The sequence below is a fragment of the Phyllobates terribilis genome, unplaced genomic scaffold (assembly GCF_046119375.1).
Source record: "Phyllobates terribilis strain yellow unplaced genomic scaffold, ASM4611937v1 Scaffold_1__5_contigs__length_1240528914, whole genome shotgun sequence".
Lineage (NCBI taxonomy): Eukaryota > Metazoa > Chordata > Amphibia > Anura > Dendrobatidae > Phyllobates > Phyllobates terribilis.
Genome location: NW_027362761.1, coordinates 400,339,404 through 400,358,884, shown reverse-complemented (window position 1 = coordinate 400,358,884; position 19,481 = coordinate 400,339,404). Strand labels below are relative to the sequence as shown.

The window sequence follows — 19,481 nt, the reverse complement described above, 5'->3', positions numbered from 1 at the left end:
CACCGAATCATCCAAGCTCGCATCACTCGAGGAGGTATCTGCTTCATACCTCCCATCACCAGCGGCCAACTCCTGGCCCTGGTCTGTGGCTTCTCCGATGGACTCCTCCATCTTTTTCCGCTCCGCTTCCATCTTGCTGACTGTTTCTTTAAGGCACGTCTCCGCCCTCTGGAGAGTTTCACAGGACATCTGTAGCTTCTTCACCTGAGCTTCCAGACCTAGGGTCTTTCCACGGAGATCATCATTCTCCTCACGGGTCTCTTGCAGAGTGGTCTCACCCACTTGGCACACTTGCTCTGCACCCGCCTTATCCTCCTCTAGTTTTTCTTTTACCTTGAGGAGATCCTCATAATCTCTCTTAAATTGTTGCAGTTCCATACCAAACTTTTCATCACACTCCTTCTTGGAGTCACACAGCTCCTGGTTGAACTGTTCGCGCAATCGTTCTAGGTTTTGTTCGCTCGCTGCAACTTCATGCTGCAGCGCCTCTTTGAGGGCAGACAGCTCTAACTGTACCAGGGAGAAGCGATCTTTCACCTCGCATAACTCATCTTCACACACCACTTTGTCAATTTGTAATTGAAAAACCTCCTCCTTGATTTTGCGGCGGTCCTCCTTAATTCCGTAGAACATTTCCTTCCAATGGTTAATTTCCGCGTTGCTTCCCTCCATGTCTCGCTGTCAGTTCCTCATAACCTGGTATATTTTCTGCTGCTCAGACTCCAGGTTCAGCTGGTCTGAGGACACGTTCCCCAGGTTTTCACATAACTGCTGCACGTCAATCTGACACTGCGGCCTGATAGGCTCCAGCTCTTGGTCATGGCTGGCCGCCTCCCCTTTCAGGGCTGCCGGATCCTGATCCGTCAGTCTCAGTACCGTACCGGAGGTTGCTACTGGCAACGTCATCTCCTCTTCTACCTCTAAAGGAGGATCCACACTTGAAGCATAGGCACACAGTACTATATTCTCTTTATTTTCATTTTCAGGGAGTACTACCGGAGCAACCTTTTTGTGGCCCTTGCGCCGTCGACGACCAGAGGGGGACTCTCTCCCCTCGTCTAGCCCCTCCTGACCAAACTCCCTTTTTACTTTCATAGTGTCGCAGTCAGCTACGGGGTCTGTGTCACTCCCCATGGTGTTGTGGACTAACAGGTCACCTCCCATTTTGACGTCACCCCCTTCTACTGGAGTTACCCCGTTATCAATGGTCACACTGTCATTTTTAGGAGGTACCAACCCACAACCAGTAACAATTTCCAGTTTTCTGCAGTCCACACTCTTGTGAAAATCCGCCCCTTTTTTAGACTCCGTCCCCTTTTTAACAACCACACCGGCAGGGTAATTTTTACACAAAAAATCAGCAGTAGTCTTAGGACTCAGTTCACAACATCTTTTACCACCTCCCTGGGCACTCTGGGACAACACTGGCGCCCCCGGAGAGTCCATAGAATGGTCCACTGCTGCCATTCCATATGGTGCCCACAGCTCCTGCGGTTCCTGCACCATGTCCAGTAAAAGTTTCCCAAATACCTGCTCTGGTTCCAACCGGCCCTTCAACCGCTCAATAGCTCCAGACAGATCTGCTGCTTTGCTCACAGCCATCGCGGTACGCTGTTCACACTATAACTTCACCGCTCTCCCGGAAAAATATTCGTTGCCCCGCCGAGCCACCGCAAACCAGGTTTGAGTGCGACGATAATCTTCGCAACCCCGCCGAGTTGCAGCCAGATGCTTTTAATTTCGTGAGCCCCGCCGAGCCACAGCAGACCAGGTTTGAGTGCGACGCCAATCTTCGCAACCCCGCCGAGTTGCAGAAAACAACCGGATTTGAGTGCGACGACAATCTTCGCAACCCCGCCGAGTTGCAGCAAGATGCTTTATCCACCCTCGTCGTCCTGTGCCGTTGCCCCTAGCAACCGGGTTGTCGTTGCCGCTAGCAACCGGGCTGCCGTTGCCCGCATTCTCGAACCACATGTAAGGCAGCGCTAGTCATCACACTGGGGGTTACTCGCTTCGCTGCGTCAATCAATGCACACGTGCAATGTCTTTACGCTTTTCTCACAATGTTGCAGTTTGTTACATCATAAGCCACTGTTCACCGGGTCCAACTCCGTGGCACGCCGACACACATATCTACAATATTCATGAGACAAGTGACACACAGGCCCACTTGCTCCAGGTTACAGCCTACGGCAAGGTAATAAATTATCAATGTCCATAACACAGTCCATGTAACAAAGTGTTTTACCTTTAGCCGGGTTTAGTTGCTGCAGTCCATTTAATCTGCCACCACTGTGGCTTTGTGGCTTCCCAGGTAGGGGTCTCCAGCCGTCGTACCTTCGAAGGCTACTGGTATGTTTTCACTCACATCCAGTCTGCGCCTTTCAGGACTCTTGTATGCCAAGCCGGCTCTCCCTCAAAGGTCACTGGCATCCACGCACAGGATCCAGGCTCGACCTTTCAGGCTGCCAGGCTTCACTCTCGGCCTCACTAGGCCTCACACGAATGGTGTCCCACACACATGGGGAACAGGCCTCATGCCTCTCACAGAACACACCGCACACCTGTCTCAAATTACCAGGGTTTATATATCCTGTAGCACACATACATACACAGACAGGACCTTGCTGATGTTACAGTCATGTGATCAGTCAGCTGTGTGTATAGGTCCTGTGTGCTGTCCCAGTCATGTGTACCGACCTTTACTGTGCATACAGGACCCGTGTGATGTCACAGTCATGTGACCAGTCACCTGAGGGTTTAAGGTTTATGGTCAGGTAAAACACATCTTAGACCATTACCGTAATGCCAGCAAGTCGCTGCATTACAGTATTTAAACACATACGTGAAAAAAATGGTACCGGTGTCATCAGTGTTATGTATCAGAGTGTCATCAGTGGTCCGTCCTTGTCATCAGTGTTAGGCATCAGAGTGTCATCCGTGGTCCGTCCTTACCATCAGTGTCATCAGTGTTAGGCATCAGAGTGTCATCAGTGGTCCGTCCTTGTCATCAGTGTCATCAGTGTTAGGCATCAGAGTGTCATCCATGTGTCTATTTTTACCATCAGTGTCATCAATGTTTTTCACAGATGGATAAAGACCTAAATTGTAAAGCTCCTATACTTTGCAATGTTAAATACGGACAGCAAGCTGATGCCATCCGTGTACCTTACGTGTTTTTCTCAGACCCATAGACATGTATTGCCACTTTTCTTACATGATGCAGTAAAAAAAACTCACTGTGAGTTTTGCAGAGACACACAGTCCGTGACAAAACATGGACATGTGAATAGCACCATAGATTATAATGGGTACATGTTGCAGTCGTGACAAAAAACAAATACAACGTGCAACATGGACATCCGAATGAGGCCTATATGCACAGCCCGATGTACAGCCAGGGTTTACAGTTATAGTAGAAAAATAGATTGGGATGATAACAGCAAAAATTTTAATTCATTTTGCGAATGTGAACAGAGCCTGATGGCATTCACACTTTTATATTTGATCAGTTTTTTTCACCTTTTTTTAAAAGTGAAGATCAGGAGTTTCCATGGTATTTTATCTGTCATTTTTGAGGAGATGAAACAGACAGAAGTGTGAATGAGTTCTTACATTGAGAAGATGTCCACTGGGGAAGTCGGGATGAGGAGTGATCCCGGTAGCGATCTGTGTGGAGCAGCGTCTGTGCCCATTCTTCTCCTTTCTCGCAGTGAGGAGACATTGGGCCGCAGCGAGGAGACATTGGGCCGCAGCGAGGAGACATTGGGCCGCAGCGAGGAGACATTGGGCCGCAGCGAGGAGGCATTGGGCCGCAGCGAGGAGGCATTGGGCCGCAGCGAGGAGGCATTGGGCCGCAGCGAGGAGGCATTGGGCCGCAGCGAGGAGGCATTGGGCCGCAGCGAGGAGGCATTGGGCCGCAGCGAGGAGGCATTGGGCCGCAGCGAGGAGGCATTGGGCCGCAGCGAGGAGGCATTGGGCCGCAGCGAGGAGACATTGGGCCGCAGCGAGGAGGCATTGGGCCGCAGCGAGGAGACATTGGGCCGCAGTGATTTACCCGTGCGCTTGTTAGCTATAGCAACATTCAGATGTCATTCTCTACCCTGTTGTGGGAGAAAGGACTACATGTAGGGCGCTTCATCTACTCCTCAGGTCTACATAGACCCATTACAAGCTGCCGTTCATTCCTCACTCTCTGTATTCCCCTCTGACGAGATCTGTAGTATAGTAGATTATTGTAACATCTTAGTATGTTATTTAACATTATTACTTTAAAACTCGATTAGTACATGTGAGGAGGGTGTACATACATAAAATCCAAAGCTCGTACAATAACCATGCGCTAACTTTGACAGATTGGTAGAGGGAGAGCGGGTCCTCGCAGGCTTGAACTCTACTAACTTCTGATGAGTTCATCCCTCTGCAGATCCATTTTGATACAAATTGGCTTTGAACATTATACATTTACATACAGTATATGAACAACAAGAGATTAAATAACTTTGCATATACTTCAGTTAGATTTGTCAATGAGCTGGTGCATAATATCCATGCCAGGCGCCATATTTATGATGCCCTGCAACACTATTCCTCATGCCTACGTCATCTCCTTTATCAAAGGTTTGACTTAGCGTTTTTTATTTGAGACATGGGCAGACGTGGCCCAATTCCACACATTATATGAGACATGGACAGACGTGGCCCTATTCCACACATTATATGAGACGCGGACAGACGTGGCCCTATTCCACATATTATTTGAGACGCGGGCAGGCAGGCCCCTACTCCACACACTTCTGGCAGAGAGAACAATGAAGCGTTCTGGTATGCAGATCCTCATACATCTTCCCCATTGTTTTGATGTCATCCACAGCTGTATTCACATTTCTGGGCTGCATTCTGGGGTTCAGGGTCTTTGTACGAGCTAATGCACAATTATCTAATTCTGCTCCAGTCAGATATTACTGTATGTAGTTTTCAGCTAAATGGTGAACGCTGCTTGGCCTCACTTCACGATAAGAAAAGTGAAGTATTTGCAAGGTTCCTGACACCTTTATGTTGATAACATATATAAATACCGTGAAATGGTGTTCAAAGGTGAACATACCTCATACCCTGGAGGTTTATTAACCTTACAGGAGCACTCCCATATAAATTGGTATCTCCTAATTCTTTCTAAATATGTATCTAGTGTAGATATAGTAAAATACTTTGCATTCGCAGTCTTCTCCAGTTTCCAGCCCTGCTTCTTTCTTCTTCTGGCTCATGTGACTTCAGTCAGATTGGCTGGATCACATTGGGGTTTATATATGTCTTGTTCACACTGTAAGTCTATGGAGGCTTGACCTGACATTGGTGGAAGCAGCACCACCCTACACAGCAGTCCCTGTGTGAGCCCGGAGAGCAGAGGAGCGCTATTGTGACCCACAAGATGAGCGGATGCATCTACACTACATCACATACATATTTAGACAAAATTAGGAGATGAAATTTTGCTGAGAGTGCTGAGCTGATAATCGGTAATGAGTGATCATTAGGAAGTTCGTTCGACAATTATCGGCTTGTGTAAACATGTCAGCAACACCCAAAACGCTCATTCATCGGGTGATTGGATCGGTCACACTTGGGTGCAAATCATCATCATCATCATCATGAGTAAACACATGATGTACTACTGATCCCAGGAGATTGTGTGCTCACACAACCATCGTTGGATTGTCTACTGTAAATATGCAATCGTTTAGCAGCCACGGTCAGTAGTAGATGTAAATGCGCCGTTAGTCTTCCTTCATGATAGAGTGGCGTATAAGGCAGTGTTCAAGGGACTGTCCACTTTCTGTTTATTTTCTGTTAAAAAAAAACAAAACAAAGCTAATTTGCCATTACTTTCCCATGCTGCTCCAGTGCTGCCTCTCCGCCTCTGCCCCTGTCTTTGTTGACATGGCTGATCAGTGATATCATTACTACAGCACGTGACAGCTGCAGTCACTCACTGGTCTCTGTGGTCTTCGTGCAGTCTTCATCGGCATCACCACTGAACTCAGAGATTGGCTGCAGTGTTCACATACTATTGTTGTAAAACTTGTAATGTCAGCAAAGATGGGGGCAGCAGCGGGGAGGCAGCGCTAGATCAGCAGTGAGTAAGTAAAGCTGATTTTGAAAATCTGATATTTTGGAAAGTCTGTACTTTTATCAAGTGCAAGTGAAGATGCACTTGATCTTTCGCAGCATGAATGAGTTGTTGCTGCACCTTACTGGATAATTCGGTAATCCTGCTTGCGACTGTGATTATTGACAGATTTTTATCGGCGCAGAGCATTTCGCTTGCTTTTATCATGCAGTACTTAACAAATTGGCCTCAAGTAAATGATTGTGATGATTTTGATTAAACTTACTGTTACAGAATTTTTTCTGACTTTGTTAATCGTTGAGAAAAAACGTTTTGTTTTGTAAATGGCGCTTTGAGTTGCTGAGCTTTTTCCTTCCTAATTTTTCGTGTTAACATGTTGTAATGCTGTCTGCACGGCATCCGAGCGCCTGCGCACATTATATTCCTTCGACATGGAAATTGACTGCAGACAAATAAGGCATTGTATTTTATCTGGGTGACGAAATACAAGTTTTCCCACCTGACAAATTCTCCTTTCTTTTGTAATTGACCTCTTTTTACGACGTTGATGACATTGCAACTGTTGTTGCAGGTTGCTTGACAGCAGAGAGAAGGGTAAGCCTCAAGAACAATTAGGACTGGGCCCTTATTGAATAGAAAGTTAGATCATCGGGATGTGGATACGAAAAATGAGCAAAGTCCTGAAGAAATGAAGCAGAGCTCCTCATGAGAAATTAGTGTTAGAAACTGGCAGGTAAGTAGATGGATTCTGCCTCTGGGTAGGCAGATTGCTCACCTGGTGTGACATTGGTTGGTGCTGGGTCTCTGGGCACATGTTTAACAGTAGTATTACAAGCAGGGTAGCAGCCTCGAGGCCTTCAGATGTGCCGTGACCTCTACAGGTCTCCTGGGCCTGACCCGGGAATGGTGAAATACTACGGAGCTCCCTCTAACCTCCGGTCACCCCACCCTCCATAAGTCATGGTGAAGGAAAGCCATTGCTTCCCTGTTAGGAGTTGTTGTGATTTTGAGACCCCTGGAGTAAAATATGTCTATCTAATGTTCATGAGGACCTGTAGTATAAAGCATCAGGGGCTCAGTTCAGTTCTTTTTTTAAAGTGCTTTATACTTCTTATATTTTTGGCAAGTAGTGGCTCTACATGGTAGAAGAGATCTGAAAGTGTCTGCCTATTTGGAGGAGTTTTATTCTTAAAGGGCTCAGCCAGCTGTTGATTCACCCGACCAGACAGGTGGAAAACCAGTTAGACTTCTCCCTGGGGCAAGTGTAATGTATTGAAAATAATCCAACAATGTCTAAGACATCAGTTTGTTCACTTGGAAGACGGGGCTCTCAGCGACGTATTTGTCATTGTTACTGCTGTTTACAGCAAGAAAAAGTTATTTTGGTTGCGGAGAACGACGTGTGTTTCAAGTTACTCTGCCGTCCAGTCATACAAGTATAAGTAGTTATTAGTAATCCTGTGAAGTATTGTGTGCTGACATACATGTGATACAATACATACTACTGGATTCCAGATGTAAAGTGATACTTGGGATTCCCTCCATCAGCAGATATTCTTGTTTTGCTGCTTTATTGCCCGAAAATTCCCACCCTTCCCCTTCAGAGAAATAAATTCTGAAATCAGAACTGATATTCATGGTCTCTTTTTAGGAAAGTCCATCAATAAAACATCAGTGGAGTCCGACTCTCAACACGCACACCAATCAAGTGATTAAAGGGGCTGTAGAGCACCATACATTTTATAGTGGCTATATCTGGTACTGCAGCTCATTCCTACACAAGTGAGTGTGAGTAAGCAGCAATACCAGGCATAGCTACTACAACTGAACTGTGCTTAGTATGTAAGGGACATGAGCTTCTATAAGCCCAGGATCCAGGGCGATGGAACCACACTGATATTGATCAAATCAAAAGTTCTAGAAAACCCTTTCAAGATTATGTGACATCCTGTGAAGTTACTATCTGTCTATAATACACGGCTCCTGAGCAAGTACAATACTAGTGTAGGGTGTAGCTTTTTAAACATGGGAACCTGTGGGTGACGGATGCAGAAAGCAGTGAGAGAAGCATTAATACATTCAACAGATGAAAGCATAAAATGGATTATTACATACTCAAAGTGGAAATAATGTAGATCCAATACCTTAAAAGGGTTGTCCAGGTTTGGCACAATAGTCTGCAGTCCTTCCATGACTGCAGACTTGTGAATCCTCACATTGTGCCCAGCGTGCGCTTTCTGAATTCTCTGGGGCCGGAAGCTGACATCAGGTGACCACAAGTACGCCATATGCTTATGCATGTCCACATTCCATCTCAGTTGTAGACAAAAATGAGAGCTAAAATAAAAAAAAATTATATACATATTTTTTTATCTATTGTAAAAAGACTGCATCAGAGTAATAAAAATGCAGCAATATGATATACCTTATTTTTCGGACTATAAGACGCACCAAGGTTTTAGAGGAGGAAAATAGAAAAAAAATTAAGCAAAAAATGTGGTCATGATGCCCTGTTAAGGGGGAGAGGGTCTGCTGCAGATACTGTTATAGCGATAATGTCCCCCAATTCTGTTAATATCCCCCATCCTGGTATATATGGCCCCATCCTTCCTGTTATATGTGGCCCTCATCCCCATCCTGATATGCATGGCCCCCCTCATCCCTCTTCTTGGTATGTATGGCCCCTTCCCCCTCACACCCATCCTGGTATGTATGGCACTTTCATCCCTCTTCCTGGTATGTATGGCACATTCATTCCTCTTCCTGGTATGTATGGCACTCTTCATCCCGGTATGTATGCCCCCCCCTCATCCTGGTATGCTTGGCACCCCCTGATCCCCGTCACGCTGCACAGAAAAAAAAAAACAATTATACTCACCTCCTCTCTCCTCCAGCGATGTGTTCCGCTCTGTGCCGGAATAGTCACTGCTCCCCACGCCGGGACTGCGTGCGTGGGAGCATGACCATTCATTCTCCCTAATAGCGCGCACCACACTGAAGCCGCAGCGCATGGGAGTGGTGAATATTCATGGACTTTAATAGCGGGTACACTGACCCCCGAGCGCTGTGGCTACAGTGTGGTGCGCGCTATTAGGGAGAATGAATGGTCATGCTCCCACGCATGCAGTCCCGGCGTGGGGAGCAGTGACTATTCCAGCACAGAGCGGGACACAGCGCTGGAGGAGAGAGAATGTGAGTAGAATTGTTTATTTTTTTTCTGTGCAGCGTGACGGGGTTCAGGGGGAGCTATACATACAGGGATGAAGGGTTCCGTACATACCAGGAAGAGGGATGAAGGGGGCCATACATACTGGGATGAGGGGGGCCATACACACTGGGATGAGGGGGGCTATACATACAGGGATGAAGGGTACCATATATACCAGGAGCCGCGCTTCAGGCACAGTGTGCCGGCTATTAAGGAAAACAAATATTCACTGCTCCCCATGCCCATGCGCGCCTTATAGTCCGAAAAATACAGTACATATGTGTATGTATTTTTTAAAAGTGTAATATCTAAATTGCATGTTTCCAAATCTGGTTTGCTGACTTGGCTTTAAACCTTCTTCCTCAGACATGGCGTGTGGCGGGCAGTCAGTAATAGGCTGGGGCTACATTGTGATTTTGTCCACGAAACCGGCCCAGCAGCCAAAAATCGCTTTGTGCATCTGCTTTATTGCAGCATAATGCATGTGAATGGGCTCACGTTGCGACCCCTAGGGTGCTCTGACAAGCAAGTCGCAAAAAGTCGGAACCTGCTGGATTTCTTTGCAACTTTCTTCTCATGGTCGTGATAACCTAGAGATCACAATGACCCCATTCCCCAGCATTTTGCTGTGATGTAGCCGCTGCACAGAGCTATCTTTGGCCACCCGACTTGTGTCGAGGCCAAAGTCTCTGCAGCCCCAGCCTTATAGAGTAGGTAAGAAAAGTAAAAAAATCTTGTTCTACAAAAGGCTTGTCTCGGGAGCAGGAAACATGTATTCTACCCCTATCTGGGACTTCATAAAGGCAAAACAATTTAAGGCATTGCTTCTTGGTACATCACATTAGCTGCAGTGTTTCAATCATTGACTTCATTCAGGTTAAAATGATTGTTTCTGACGTATGTGATCTGTCCACTAGGATTTTACCTGTCATGCATTCACAGGATCTTAGGACTTCCTTCTGTGCTTATCAATGCAACAGGTGTCCACAGTTTGCCCACTATTGACCTTTATATACGAGTCCTCCCGGCGATTGACCATTGGGAACAATTCAACTTCAAAATGACATTAGTACACCCTGGTTATCATCTAAATGTGCTGCCCACGTCAATAGCAGAATTATAAATCCCTTCCCTATTTCTGCAGTTGATTGAGATACCTGACAGCCCCGAATAAATTAGTTCTCATTTGATTTCTATTGACCCAATTGCCATCCATTGCTTTCACAGGTCAAGGTGACATACATTTAATATATAAAGGTCATGCGTGACATATAATATGCATTTACCATTTCTAATTACTTCTAGGATGTCTGTCTATTACATTTTAAGTGTGATGATTGCACAATATTGAGACATTATTTTTTATGTGCTTCCTTTATTGTTCAATTAAAAGCAAATAAAAATAGAAATTTTTCGTCAGGATCTGGAAAAATACTTTATAAAGTAAGAATGCTTACCAAGGTAGAAGTGTTAATAGTTAGCATTTTGTTAATTGATAAAACTAAAGTGATTGAACAAAGAGAACTCTAAATCAGATCAATATTTGGTGTGACCGCCCTTTGCTTTTAAAAGTAGCATCAAAGAATCAGTTCTACTAGCACACAGTTCATAAGGGACGTGGCGGGGAGGTTGTCCCATACATCTCAGAGAAATAACCACAAACCTGTGGATGTAGGCATGTGCAAATCCTTCAGACTTGAGGTTGAGATCAGTTCTCCCTGTTCTTCTTCATGCTGAAAATAGTTCTTAAAGAAGCATGCTCATCAAATTTTGTATCCTCTTAAAGGGTATCTGTCAGCAGGTTTTTGCTATATAACCTGAAGACAGCATGCTGTAGGGGTTAAAACACTGATTTCAGCAATGCCTCTCTTATCAAGCTCTTGTTTGCTGTAATGATTGTTTTAGCACCAGGATCTTATCATTGCTGTGACCCAGCAGCCCTAGCCTCCTGGTTCAGTAACACCCCCTCCTGTGATGAGCACCTCACGGTCTATAGACATTCTCGTATATAGAGAGAATGGTGTGGGCGGGGTTAGCTTTCTCAGCTCTGCTTCATTGCTAAAGCTGAAAACTTTGATTGTGTCAGAACGGCTGCACCCTGTATACTAAGTGACACATCACTGGATTCAGCTTCTCTTTGCCTACATCAGGCTGCTCTCAGATGAGACCACACCTAAGATAAAAACCAAATAAGCAAATACCCTGCATTAAATAGCAATAGTGCTTGAAAATAATATAAGGTGTTAGTTAGCATAATTTTGATGAAAAAGCCATCCCACCACGTCAAGGTGACCCTATTCGGGACAACCCTAACCTCTAGTATTAAAACCTTACCATATGTCAAGTGATGTAATGTGAATAAGGGCTGAGAAGGACTGAGACTCTGCTAATGGACACTGGACATTAGATTCATATACTTTCCCATGGCTGGGTGTCCATTAGCCGGGTCTTAGTCCTTCTCAGCCCTTATTCACATTATGCCATTTGACATATAGTTAGGTTTTAATACTAGAGGTAGGACCTTCCCAAATAGGGTCACCTTGACGTGGTGGGATGGCCTTTACGTTTTTTTGATCAAAATTATGTTAACTAAGTACCCTATATTATTTTCATGCCTTATTGCTATTTATTTAATGCAGGATATTTGCTTATTTTGTTTGTGTCTGTTTAGTGGCCAGTGTGAACATGCACCTACACTCTGCATGCTCCCCAACTTATATTCCAGTTTATCTCTTTAGGTTTTTGTTCTCAGATGAGGTAGCAAAAACCTGCTGACAGGTTATTTTTAATATATTGCAATCATCATACTATATGATACTGTGTACTTACCATTGCTCATTTTGCTCTTCTACCCAGCAAATTCTTCTTTTCTCTGCTCTATGTAGAAACAGGTAGTCTGTTGTCTCTGCAGAAATCATTCTGCTCTTCAACTCCTGACGCATATGCTCCCTTCTCCCTCTGCTATTGACTTTTGCAGTGACTGATGAGTCATACAGGGAAAATTGACCTCCTGTTACTACATAGAGCTTAGAAGGATTTAGCTAGTCCATTTTTAATCATGTCATGTCATAGACCTGAGGTAAAATACAAGAATTAGCTGAGTAGAATAGCAAAATAAGCAATTGTAAGTACGCAGTGCCATATAACTTAATGACTGCAATATAATAAGAGTATATACATTTTGATGGGAGTGCTTCTTTAATGACATTGGCTGTATGTTTGGGGACATTTTCCTGCTGCAGAATACATTTGGAGCTAATCAGACGCCTCCTTGATGGTATTGTATGTTGATGAGTATCTGCCTGTATTTCTCAGCATTGAGGACACCATTAATCTTGACCAAATTCTTAACTCTATTTGCTGACATGCGGCCCCAAACTTGCCAGGAACCTCAATCATGCTTCACTGCTGCTTGCAGACAATCATTATTATATCGCTCTCAAGCCCTTTGGCAAATAAACTGTCTTCTGTTACAGCAAAATATTTCTAATTTTGACTTAGCACTCCAGAGCACCTGCTGCCATTTTTCTACACCCCAGTTTGCGCATTATTTGAGTCACTTTGCCTTGTTTCCATGACGAATGGCTGCAATTCTTCCATGAAGACTACTGGGTTGTACTGGTTGCTACCGGTTCTGAGCTGATGGCACTGCTGGACATCTTCCCATTTCGAATGGCGATGCACATGATGCATCTTTCATCTGCTGCACTGAGTTTCCTTTCTGAACATTACTTCTACAATCCTTAATGTTACCCATTTCTTGGTGTCCTCAATTCTGAGAAATACAGGTAGATACTTAACCATCATGCAATACCATCAGGGAGGCGTCTGATGGGCTCCAAATTTATTCTGCAGCAGGATAACGACCCCAAACATACAACCAATGTCATTAAGAACTATTTTCAGCATAAAAAATCTGGGATTACATGAGGAGACAGAAGGATTTGTGGATCTCCAGGATGCGCCGCCCCTGGCATCTGGGAGGCAGCGTGAACGTTGTGATCCTGAATACAGAAGATTAGAACTGTCTTTTTAATAATGAACGTGTATTTCTGACTCAGAAATCTTAGGCTAACCCTCGAATTTCTAGCCCAAGTTTGCAGTGGATTTGCTTCTGGTTGTAGAGCAGATGTGACCAGTTGTCACGTATTTAGTTATTCCTCTGCTTTTCCATGCCGAATATGTAACTTTCTACTTATTACCATGACTATTTTTTTTCTGTGGAGGAGAAAAAATCTGCCTGGGATTTTATTTTGAGTTGAAAGGACTTTCTACAAGTCTATTTGCATGTATAGTATGGGGATTCTTGTCATAGTTGACCTGGAGCACTTAGTACAATTTATCAGGTCATGTGCAATGGGCAATGATGTGTTTTACTACAGAAATAGAAATACATCTATGCAATGAGTAAGAGTTGTATGCCATACATTATATAATTTTATGTAGTGAGCATTTATCCTTGTTCTCAGTATTAATCTCTGAAGAATGCATTGTAAAATCTATTGGACAAACAATCAGTAGATTCGGTTTTCAGTACCATCTCTATGCTGATGACACCCAATTATACACCTCTGCTCCGGACATCACCCCTGCATTACTACAAAAGACCAGTGATTGTCTTTCTGCTGTGTCTAACATTATGTCCTCCCTCTACCTAAAACTGAATCTGTCAAAAACTGAACTACTCGTCTTTCCTCCCTCCATTAATCTACCTGTGCCCGATATTGCCATCTCCGTTTGTGGCTCAACCATTACTCCCCAGCTACAAGCCCGCTGTCTTGGGGTCATTTTTGATTCAGATCTTTCTTTCACTCCTCACATCAAATCACTCGCTCGTTCATGTCATCTACACCTCAAAAACCTCTCAAGAATCAGGACTTTTCTCACCTTTGACTCGGCAAAAACTCTTACTGTCGCTCTTATTCATTCTCGTCTTGACTATTGCAACGCTCTACTAATCGGTCTCCCTCTTACTAAACTCTCCCCTCTCCAATCCGTCCTGAACGCAGCAGCCAGGATCATATTCCTCGCCAACCGCTACTCAGATGCCTCTTCCCTGTGCCAGTCATTGCATTGGTTGCCCATCCAATATAGAGTTCGTTTTAAACTTATCACGCTTACCCACAAAGCGCTCCATGCTTCAGTACCCCCCTACATCTCCTCCCTTGTCTCAGTCTACCACCCTACACGTGCCCTCCGTTCTGCAAATGACTTGAAACTAAAATCCTCCATAATCCGAACTTCCCACTCCCGTCTCCAAGATTTCTCGCGTGCTGCGCCAATTCTCTGGAATGCACTACCCAGGACAGTTCGATTAATTCCCAATACCCACAGTTTCAAGCGAACCCTAAAAACACATTTCTTTAGACTGGCGTATCACCTAAACACACTCTGTCCATCCCAGCTTTCCCCCATATTAAAATCTTCTTCAACTTCGGGTTCAAACCAACCATGCACATAAAAGCCTCTGTCAGGACTGCACACATACTGGCTGGCGACCAGTCCATGTATTATTATTTATCCTATTCAGTATATCAAGGCTGCATTATACAATATATGTACTTTTTACCTTTTTTGTCTCCCCCACTTCCTCATAGACTGTAAGCTTGCGAGCAGGGCCCTCACTCCTTTCGATATGAGATATGCTTATTCTGTATTGTCTGTATAAGTCCCCCCTAAAATTTGTAAAGTGCTGCGGAATATGTTGGCGCTATAAAAATAAACTATTATTATTATTATTATTATTATTATAGAGTGGCGTTGACAAACCTTAGGGTTCGATTCATTATTGCATCTCTTCATATTTTTTGGCTAGTTTTTGGTGTTTTTCTCCTGTTTTTCATTCGCACCTTATTTTTCCTTTATTTGAGCCATTTTTAAAACCTGTTTTACATGTGTAGTTTTTTTTTGTTTTGTTTTTATGTCCATTATGGAATTATGTTCCAAATCTTTTTTGACTGATCAATTGTGAAGGGACTTTGTGTGCCAGTGATTTTGACTCAAATTTTGCATCTTTTAGCGAACTATGATACTTTTTTGCACTAAAAAAAATACAGAACGTGTCAAAGACAATCTAAAGTGTTTTTTTTTTTCATTTTTAAGAATTTAGCGCTAATTCCGTCAACAAGTGCCACAATACAAAAAAAAGAAGAGTGAGCTTAAAAAAATAAACAAAAAAAAAAGAACACCAAACCCACAAATGTTGAATTGTGCCCTAAATTTTCATTGAAACATTTTGGCGCTAAATCGACATTTTAGTGGAAAAATTTAATTTTTAATTTATTTTTCATTCCACTTTACGATAATTCCTGTGATGCACATGAGGTTTTCAATACTTTAAGGGGTGCAGTGTTTCAAATGTTACTTTTGGAGAATTTCCAGGATGTAAGACTCTCAAAGTCACTTCAAAAGTGAATAAGGCTGAGTTCACACGATGCGTTTTTAATGCGTTTCTGCGGCGTTTTTGCAGCTGTTTAATCGCCGCGGAAAAGCATTAAAAACGCATGGTAGAAGGGCAGCAATGTTCCCCAATTGAAATCCGCATGTGCTGTGCCCATGATGTGGATTTTTCCGCAGCGTAAACGCTGCGCTCAAAAATCCGCAGCATGTCAATTAATTTTGCGTAAACGCAGCGTTTTCGCCGCCATTGACTTGCATTAGAACGCACCAATTCCGCAAGACTGCATCTGTACTTGCGTTATTGGCGCGTTCTTATGTGCGGATGGTACCCGGGTGTGGAGGAGAGGAGAGTCTCATCCACACTCAGGTACCATTAAAAAAGCTGTAAAACAAGAATAAAATAAAAAATAAAGATATATTCACCTTCTGGCGGCCCCCGGCCTCCTTCCCTCTGCTCGCGTGCAAGACTGAAGGACCTTCGGTGACGTTACAGTCATGTTGACCGCAGGCCTTTCAGTGAAGTGTCTCTAAAAACTCTAAATGTTAAAAATACATTTTCAGCAGATTTTTCATAAATAAACACAAAACATATTTGCCTATTTGACCACGAACATATAGTACGAGCAACAAAAAACTGCCTAAACATCACCGGCGTGTGTAGAAGTAGTCCAAAGTTATCACCACGTATGTGACACATGCCAGTTTTGAGAAATGGGGCTTGGTCATGAAAGCCCAAACTGGCTGCCAGGGGAAGGGGTTAAAGTGGTCACTGTCACTTCAGCAAAATGCATAAATCATTAGTACAAGCCAAATATAATAAACTTTCTTAATATATCTTATCAGAGATATCTGCTTACTTCACTACATATGAGCCACTTCTCATCCACCCAGTTGCCTCTTGTACTCACCATTTACTGTGGGGTAAAAACAGCTTGTCTCAATCAAAACAAGATGGACAGCTAGCACAGTATGGTGCCAGAGTAAACCTGCTATTATATTCTATGGAAAGGGGAGGAGGGTGAGCAGAGTGATACCCAGGTAGGGGAGCACTCACAGATCAACAGCAGCTTTTTAGCAAAATAGGTTAGCTTCTCTCAAAGTTGGATTCACATTTACACTGCTCAGTATTGCTGTACAATGTCTTTCATGTTGCTTCTGTTTGTGTACCTCAAAGCAAAATAAGAACAGAAATCCTTCTTTCTTTGTGTTCTTCTTACAGAAGATATCATAGTCTGGTCAACAAATGTCTGCCATTAGTTCAGAGAGTGATAAAAATTAAAGATGAACCCTACAGACAGGAGAACTGGTGAAAATTTCAGGATCCAGTTCATATAATAAGCAGAGATATTCCTTATGTGGACACACATGACAACTTTTTCTGAAAAGTTACCTGAAATAGTATGCTTTAACTGCTATGTTTTAACCTTTTAACACAGAGCCTAATTTGGTCTTTATGACTTAACAGATTTTTGTTGTTTGTTTTTGCTTTGCTGCATTCTGAGAGCTATAAGGCTACGTTCACACATTGCGTATTTTCGCGCGCTTTTTGAAAATACGCAATGTGCTTTGTGTCTGCCAGCAAAGTGAATGGGAAATTCACTTTGCCGTTCAGACACTGTGTAATTTTACGCAGCGGGAAAGCGCAGCTGCGTAAAGAATTGGCATGTCAATTCTTTACGCAGCTGCGTCCTGCGCTTTATCTCTATTGTGCCCATTATAAGCGATGGAATTACGCAGCGGTGTTCACACACTCCGTAATTCCATCGCTTTTTTACGGAGGCGCAGGATGGATACTCACCTACCCGATGTCAGGGGAGAGGCGTCCGGTCCGGTCCGCTCCAATCCCGCGCTTCCAGCATTTGCCGGTGAGCTGTTAGCTAACCGGCTTGTAACCGGCCGGTCAGCTGATTACAAGCCGGTCAGCTGACAGTCTGCTGATCGCTTCACGGCAGATGCTGCAAGCGTGGGAAGGAGCAGACGTGTCTCTCATCCATCGGGTAGGTGAGTATCCATAGTCTGGACACACACACGACACATAGACACACAGGACACATAGACACAGACAGTACACACACGACACACAGACACAGACAGTACACATGTCACCCTTCATTTTCACACTGCGTTTTTTGCTGCGCTTTTTTACGCAGTGTGTGAATGGAGGTGCTTTTTTTACCTGCTTAAAGAAACGCAGGTAAAAAAAAGCAGGAAAATACGCAGCGTAAAAAAACGCAGGGAAATACGCAATGTGTGAACGCAGCCTAACTCTTATTTTCCAGGACGTCTCTCCTGACCGCACCATCAGGAGGCTGTCCTTCATATCCTTGATAGGGACAGGAAACACACAAGAGGTTAAAGGACCGCTCCCTCCACCCCGACTCCAGTGTTTTTCTTGTCCCTATCAGGGACTGACACAGAAGAGGACTCGCGTGCACCAGGAGCTATAGTTCCTGAAGCCGGACGCAGGAGGATCGGGATGGGATCCTCGCATTCCTCCCCCCCTTCTGCCGTGGTCCAGAGGTCGACACCCCGCTGAACAAGAGGTCCCTCAGCCTTTTTATCCAGTAGAAACAGAGGCTCCCGGAGAGGAACCGTCTCCCCCGCAGAGGGGGCTCTGGGTTCCAGCTGCTATAGCCCCACACATAGCTCCGGCATGCGCCGCAATTATGGAGAAAGCAGCACTTCCAGTTACAGAGGGAGCGATGTGCGAACCTCTAGTAACCGGCGTGCGTTCCACCGTGGAACGCACTTCCGGGTGTTTGAAAAAATGGCGCCAAACCAGAATTAAAGAGGAAACACCGTTTTCTTGACGATTCAGATGGAAGACTGGTGAGAAATGCTATTTATAGAGGGGGAAGGGACAGCCAGATCACCGGTAATGTAAGGTCTATCCATTGGTTGCTCTGATACTCTGGCTGAACCTCCAGTCCAAGTAAGTTTACTAGATAGTTCCCCTGTTGTATCCTGTTCCCATCTGCGGTAGTAAATGTCGGGTGTCCAATGTCATTTTTTAGGGCAAGGAGACTCCTAAGAAAGTCATGACGACATCAGTTCGTAAGAAAAGGAGATGCGCCATCTGTAATAAGAAACTGCCGGACACATACGGAAAAGAGCTATGCTCCATCTGTATTGCCAAAGTAGTTAAGGAAGAACATTCCTCCTTCATGTCCGACTTAAGAGCCATAGTGAGAGAGGAAGTCCAGAGTACAGTAATGGACTTAGTCTCTCTGCAAGCTTCTCAGAGTGCGCCCCGTCAGAAAAGGCCACGGTTAGAGTCCAGTTCAGGGGAGGAGGAGCTGTCAGATTTCTCCGATCCTGATCAGGACAGGGAAAGGTCCATCTCAAATCCCCCAATGGAAAAGAAAAAATACCTCTTCTCCTGGGAAGATACCGATACGCTTCTATCAGCGGTGAGGAATACTATACAAGTGGAAGACACTTACCAACCCTCATCAGTACAAGATGAGATGTTTGGGGGGTTGAGAACCTTCATGAACAGGGTATTCCCCGTCAATAATCACATAAAATCATTGATTCTGGAGGAGTGGGAGGACGTGGAAAAGATTCTAGTCATTCCCAGAAGCTTCAAAACTCGCCTGCCATTTGAACCAGAAGACATTAAATTATGGGAAGAAACCCCCAAAATTGATATCCCGATAGCCACAGTAGTGAGTAAGACATCCATTCCATTTGAGGACTCGTTATGTGTAAAGAACTCAATGGACAGGAAGGCAGACAGTCTCC

At 44.3% G+C, this 19,481-nt stretch overlaps 1 protein-coding gene across 4 annotated transcripts in view; it reads left to right on the top strand.

Moving 5' to 3' along the window:
• The window catches only part of SNX24 (sorting nexin 24), a 187,432-nt gene that overhangs the window by 30,362 nt on the left and 137,589 nt on the right, over positions 1-19,481 (top strand). The window lies entirely within an intron of this gene.